Below are 7,374 nucleotides of genomic sequence, written 5' to 3'. Positions count from 1 at the left end.
GCCTCTCTCTCCTCTCTGTCTCTCTCTGTCTCTCTGTCCCTCTGTCTCTCTGCCTCTCTGTCTCTGTCTCTCTCTCTCTCACTCCATTTTCATAACATTACTTTCTTCTGGTTCTCTGGGTCTGACTGACCTTTATCAGTCTCCTTTTCTGAATCTTCATCCAGGTCATACCCTCTAACCATGAGTGACATCCTAACCTTCTGCCTGGCATTCAAAGCCCTTCATCCCTTGACACCCCCTCCCCACCCCACACATATGCCTTTCCAGGCTTCTTACACCTTGCATTCCTCCTGTCCACCCCCTACTCTTTGATCCAATAGTTTAGCTGGAGCTAAGAAGGACCTAAGAGATTGTCGTCCAACTCCTTTATTTTGCACATAAAGAAGCAACTTCACAAAATAATAACAATGGCCTCTACTTTTGTAATGTTTTCAGGTTTGCAAGATGTTTTTACATACATAAAATCCTTGAACTTGATGACAACCCTGTGAAGCAGCTGGTTCGGGTACCAGCTTCTTTACATCACTTTACAGATGAAGAAACTGAGGCTCAAATTAAGTGACACCGTCACGCAACCAGTGAGTATCACCGGCAGGATTTAAACCAGTGATAGGAATGTCGAGCAGAAGGATGGTTTGGGAGGAAGGATAACAAGGTTTGTGTGGGGGCATGGTGAGCTTAAGATGTCTATAGGACATGCAGTTTGAGATGTCTAAAAGGAGTTGCAGATTTGGGACTGAAACTTGAGAGATTAGAGCTAGATAAATAAGTCTGAGAATTATCTACACAGAGGTAAAAATTGAGTCTGTGGGAGCGGTTGACATCACCGATTGTAATGTGCAGGAAGAAAAGAGTCAGTCAATAAATGTTTATTAAAAACAAAGACTCCCAAACCATCCCTGCCCTCAAGAGGTTCACACTCTAGCAGGGAGAGGGCACAATCCTTGGGCAGACAAAACGTATCCAGTGCAGGTGGAAGGTGGTCTTAGAGGGAGGGAAGGCTCTGGTGGGGCGGGAGGGGTGCACTGGAGAAGGAAGGCAGGGTCTCAGCTGAATCCTGAGAGAAGCCCTGGAGGTCAGGAGGCAGAGAGAAGGGGAGAGCATTCCACATGGTGACCCTTCAGGTATAAGGAGGCGGCTGTCCCGTCCCTTCTCACACACCCATGCACACATACACACATGCACACACACACACACACACACACACACACACACACACACACACACACCCCTGGCCCCTGCTGAGCCTTCTCTGCTCCAGCCTCAGCATCACGGCTTCCTTAGCACAGGGGCAGGTTGGCCTTCACCAGCCAGGCTGCTCTGAGTCCTTAAGCCACGTAGCCCAGGACTGGACAGAGGCATTCATGGAGGCTCTGCCCCCCTTACCAGCAGGCCAAAACCACCTGCTGAGCCCACAACATTAAGTGGGTGCTGCCGTTTGTTCGTCATTCTCGGGAGGTGATGACTTGACTTGTGGGTAAATCGGATTGAAGCTAGGCAGAGCTGCACAAAGACATCGGCCTCAATCTCTCCTCCAGAGCCATCAAAGTCCAGCAGCAGGACAAAAGTCAGGATGACCAGCGATGGCCGGCATGCAGCGGATGACCTTGGCGTCTACCGTGTCTGACCAAGCTCTCGGCGCTCCACAGTGCCTGCTTCAGCCGCCCCATAGCCACTGGAACAAATTGTTCTCATCTGCCCATTCCCTGGGGTAGGTAGGTCTTCACAAGCCTGGGGCAGACATGCCCCTAACTCAGCACCAGGTTCATGGTCCATCAGTTACCCTCGGCCTGGTCTAGCCCTGGCAGACACGGCTTATGCTACAGCTTCCTGGAGCCCCAGGTGAGAGTTGAGTGCCAGGTGGACACTGGAGGTGAAGGAGCAGCCCTCACCCCAGAGGGGCAAGTCCTCCTTGAACACCCTTACATCCCAAAAAACACAGCACCCAATGCGTGACCCATGACCCTGAGATGAGAAGTCTCGGGCTCCCCCGACTGAGCTGGCTGGGCCCCGAGGTAGTGCAGCATAAGTCAAAGGGGCATGTGGAGATAGGGTAGGATCAGAGATTCAAGAACTAGGAAGAGTTTCCTAGAGGCGGAGGCAGCTGAGCTGGGTCTTTACGCGAGGGATGCACTTAGGTGGCGCATTGGCGTCCCTTCTCAACAGGGGGTGCAGAGTCAGCAAAGCTACGGAGAAGGGAGGAGGCCAGGGGAGAGCGAGGTGGGGCCGGGGGTGAGCAAGGGAGGGAGCCGGGGGGGGTAATACTGTCTAGCCTGGTTTGGCTGAAAAGAGCATGGGGGGAGCCAGGCTGTGGAGCCCCCTGAAACCCATCCCAAGTGGTTTGTGCTTTAATTGGCAGGGAATGGGGAGCCACTGATGCTTTTTGAGTGGAGAGTAATGCGTCCTCCCTAAAATGTAGTGCCCCCAAAACTAACCCAGTGCTCCTGCTATGGATATATAAATATCAGGAACATTTTACTTATTCTGCCTTTTTAGGAGGTTATAAATCACAGTTAGGTGGTGCAGGGGAAAAGGGTGCCAGGCCCAAAGTCAGGAAGACTCATCTTTGTGAGCTGAAGTCCAGTCTCGGGTATGTACTAGCTGTGGGACCCTGGACGAGTCACTTCACCCTGTCTGCCTCAGTTTCCTCAGCTGTAAAATGAGCTGGAGAAGGAAATGGCACACCACTCCAGTGGCTGTGCCAAGAAAACCCCACATGGGGTCACTGAGAGTCAGACTGAAATGACTGAACAAGAACAACAAATTACTGGGCGTACGTTGTCTCACACAACCTTTTTTAAAGCCCCAGGAGTCAGACACGGCAAGTGCTATTATCCCCATTTTACAGATCAGGAACTGAGGCTGAATGACTGGCTCTGTCTGGATCACACAACCTATGACAGAGTTAGGGTGTGAGTCCAGGGCTCCTTCCCTTAAGACCTGCTCCTAACCAATAATCTACATAGCACTGGCTTTAAGGAAGACTTAAAATCAGCGCCCAATTGCTGAACCCTTGTCTGATTGCTTTACCTCACAGGGTAACTTCCTCAGTACGCTCTTGTCTGAGCCTGATCGGCTAGACGTGCAAGAGGAAACAGTCCATGCCGGGTTAGAGAACAGGAGAGAGCAGCCTAGCACCTTGGGAAAAATGTGAAGCGCTATGCTCATTAACATCGGCAGGGCCTGATTTCACTGGGCTTCCACGGACTGTTTTCACATCTTGCCGTGACATTGTCCAGATATAAACTGTTAGGATGAGGAGCTGCGGAGGGAGTGAGGAGGTGGGGGGGCTCTAATTATACTGGAGGCAAAAAGAAAACGATTTGCATATATCAGTGAAGGACATGCTAATAAAGGTCGGTCTGGAACTTTTCTTAGCACGACGATTGACTTCTCAGCCACAGTCACCAGAGCAAAGCTGGAAATTACCTAATTGCTAGAAGCCATGGGTATTTGACTTGGCAAGAACCCCAGGTTTATCCCATTTATTTTTTTAAGAATTTGGCCCTGTGACTATTTAGAAATGTTTAGGGAATGAACGGTAGAATATAAACGGAACAAGCAGGGCTCTTTTCAAAGCCGATGTTGCACAACATCGTGGCCGTCGTGGTAACACAGATAAACTCGGAAAGAGCCGGTGGCAGCCCAAGCCCCTTTGCCCTCAGGACGTTGGGAGCCCCAGGGCCTGGACAGTGTCCTGTCCCAGCCACTCTCACTCCAGGCCCTTCCCCATCTGTCCCCAGCGCCCGGCCTTGGGAGCTCAGGGAAGGTAAGATGGAAAGCGTAATCAGGGTAGACCCACTCTCTGACCTCTGAAGGCCATTGCTGGGGCCAGCCATGGGCAAGGGACAGAAACATGAACTGGTGACTGAAATCAGAAAGGAAGGAAAAATGAAGTATAGCCATGCAGTAAGGAGCACACAGACTCCTCACAGATGCTGGAATGGACCTTAGAGGCTGTGAAGGCCAACCTCCTACTTGACAGAGAAGGGCCATTGGGGGACTGCCATTGTTAACTGCTAGTGACTAGAAACCAGTTACATTTAACTAGTTAGCATCACTTCACTTTACAGAGAAATTTACTTGGGAGGCATGGCCAGAACAAAGCACAAATATCCCCTCTCAGCCCCTGAGAGCCACACTCTCCTCATCTCCCCTCCTCATCAGCTCAGTTTCTGGGAGAAGGAGACACAAAACTCAGTTTCTCACCAAGTCCTCACCTCATCTTCTCTGGCTGGGCTCAAGAAAGTTCTTCTTTCCTCAAGTTTGGTCCATGCTCCTTGGGGCGTCAAGGAGCATCCTTGGGGCTGTACAACTTGGCCTGAACTCCTGCTCCTGAATTCTTGTGGTCCACTTTCCTGGTACTGGGTCAGAATAGCTTCCCTTCACCTGGAGAGACCAAGGACAGAGACCATTGCCCCAGATGAATGGACTCAGAGGCAAGAAGGCAACATGGCCTCTGTCTCTCACCAGGCACTATGAACCAAGAAGTCCAACAGCCAACAGGGCTGGACCGAGGCAGGAAAGATGGCGGAAGGTGGACATGCTTCCATAGCACAAGAGCCACACATTCAATTTACCTTGTTGGCACCTGGAATCAGTTTTGGAATGTCTCTGCTGTCCCACTGCCACAACTCCTCCATGTGGGTGCGGGGCCTGGCTGAGCAAGCAGATGGCGTCTAGGTGAAACACCACATGCCTAGCTATGTAGGACAAGTCACAGGATTGACCCTGTGAGGCACTGAATCCAAGCTGGCCTTTTTACAGATAAGGAAATGGAGGCCCAGAGATGGGAAGCACCTTGCCCAGGATCCCCCAAGCAATAATTGAAAAGCCAAGGTTCACACCCAGATCTTCTGACTTTAAAACCACCTTACTGTGCTGAGCACTCTTGAACCCTGGCTTCCTGGTTTGGTAGAACAAGCTTATTAATGGTTATGACCATCTTGGGCTATCCTCCCGACTTTCTCTGCAATGGCCCAGAATCCCTCTGCCCTGGGAGTTCTGTCCAACCTGGTGTTCACACATAGGATGGACCCTTACTTGCTGCAGTCCCTCTGTTTGGGGATTCCTCCTAGGCCTCCCACTGAAGGAAGATGCCCAGGCTACCCTTGCTTCATTCCGTGCCATGCACCACTGTCACTTGCTTCCCCTTCATCTTTTCAGCTTCCTTTCACAGGCTGTTCCCCATTAGAATACAAACTCCTTGCACACAGAAACTGTCTTCCTTTTTTTTTTTTTTGCCTGTGTTTATATTCCCAATGTTTAGCGTAGTGCCTGGCACACAGTAAGCACTTAATAAATGCTTGTTTACTGACTGACTGACTGACTGACTGGTGGGCTCTTCCTTACTGGACATCTCCAAAGAAAGGCTGGATGACTACTTGTCTGGTATGTTGTACAATACCCCTTCAGGCTATAGCTTGCTCTCCACCCTTTCAGTAGAGCCACTGGCATGGAGAAGCAAGACAAATGAGATGACAGAGAAGATAAGAGTAAGGGAGGAGGGGAGGGACCTAGAATGGTGGTGCAAGCACTGGCTCATGGATGTACTGCTGCTCCATGAGGGGTTAGCTCCAGTCAGAGGAGAGCCCAGATCCCCACCAGTGACCTCGAAGCTAGGACTGGTGGGTGGTGCCAACACTCCTGAACTACAGTTCTCACTAGACCCTCTATTCCCTACCCTGGGACATGAGTGAACCAGGAAACCCTGATATTACATCTTCTGGACCTGAAGCTGATCCAGTGTCCTGTGGGAACCAAGTAATCCTCACCTGGGACTTCTCTAGGGAAGGTTCAAACTCTCCATGGGCCAGAAGTCCATGAATGTGTTTTTGGATTAATATTTTGATAGTTAAATTTAAGTATTATTGGTTTCCCTTTGTAATCCTACGTATTTTATTTTGTGCACTTAAAATCATACTAGTCTAAGAAGGCAGCTAGATGACAAGTGGATAGAGCACTGGGCCTAAAATCAGGATGACCCTTTTTTGTGAGTTCAAATCTGGCTTCAGACACTTGTTAGCTATGTGACCCTATGTGACCTAGCTAAGTGACCAAGTCACTTAACACTGTTTGCTTCAGTTTCCTCATCTGTAAAATGATCTGGAGAAGGAAAAGGCAAATCACTCCAGTACCTTTGCCAAGAAAACCCCAAAAGGGGTCATGGAGAGTCGGATACAATTGAAAATGACTGAATAGGGGCAGCTACGTGGCGTATTGGATAGAGCACCAGCCCTGGAGTCAGGAGGACCTGAGTTCAGATCTAGCCTCAGACACATAACACTCACTAGCTGTGTGACTCTGGGCAAGTCACTTAACCCCAATTGCCTCCCCCCAAAAAAAAGAAGAAAAGAAAGAAAGAAGGAAAGGAAGTGATTGAATATCATTTTGAGGAGTCCATAGGCTTCATCATAATGCCAGAGGGGTCCTTGACACAAGAAACATTTAGAACTCTTGGGTCTATATTTAATTTATGTCTTGGGGAACCAATGAGGTTTAGGAGAGGGGCAAGCTTGCAGGTGTTCCATTTATAAAATGTATTTCATTATGCCTTGTATTCAAGGGTTACTAAATATTATCTATAAATTATCTATGTTCAGAGCTTTGCAAACATTTCAGTGCTATATAAATGTTGGCTATCATTATCATCATCACCATTATCATTATTACTATTAATGTCTGTGTAAAGAACACAAACACTCTGATGCATTTCAGCCCAGGAGCCTGCTTCTTCTAGCAGCCAATCACACTGCACAAAGCGCTCCAGACTGGCGCTTATGAAGATACAGCCGATACAGAGCAAGGCAGGGTTAGCTAGGGGTGGGTGGGGGCTCAGAGCCGAGTCTAGCTCTTGTAAGCGATCTGTAAATCGACACACCCTTAGACAGCAAGTGAGCCTCATCCTGACCTCTGGTGAGATGCAGATCTGAGGGATTAAGGTTCTTGGCTCTCTGGTGATGATGATGATGATGATGATGACTTGGAAGTTTTCAAAAATGCCTTACAGTGTGTTTTCTCATCTGATCTTTACAAGAACTCTGCATTAGGGACGGTTACTATCTTCATTTTGCAGATGAGGAAATTAAGGATTGAAAGAGCTTCAGTCGCTTACCCAGTGTTACCTAGTAAGTGTCTAAGGCAGAATTGGAACTCAGATCTTCTTCACTCCAAATCCAGACAGCTGCGGCTGACTTGGTGCTTCCACCGCTCAAGGGTGTCTGGCCAGTGAGAGTCTATCAGTGCCACCTGGTGGTCAAAGTTGCAGAGGGGATTTTCCTTCAGTCGCCGACATTTTGGGTTTCTTTCCCTAAGAACGATCATTCTTCTCGTGGTGGGGATTGATGGACTGTGGGAAGGGAAGGATGGTGATGG

The sequence above is a fragment of the Vombatus ursinus genome, unplaced genomic scaffold (genome assembly GCF_900497805.2).
Source record: "Vombatus ursinus unplaced genomic scaffold, bare-nosed wombat genome assembly UNPS02010980.1, whole genome shotgun sequence".
NCBI classification, from domain to species: Eukaryota; Metazoa; Chordata; class Mammalia; order Diprotodontia; family Vombatidae; genus Vombatus; species Vombatus ursinus.
This window is presented reverse-complemented; position numbering follows the sequence as displayed.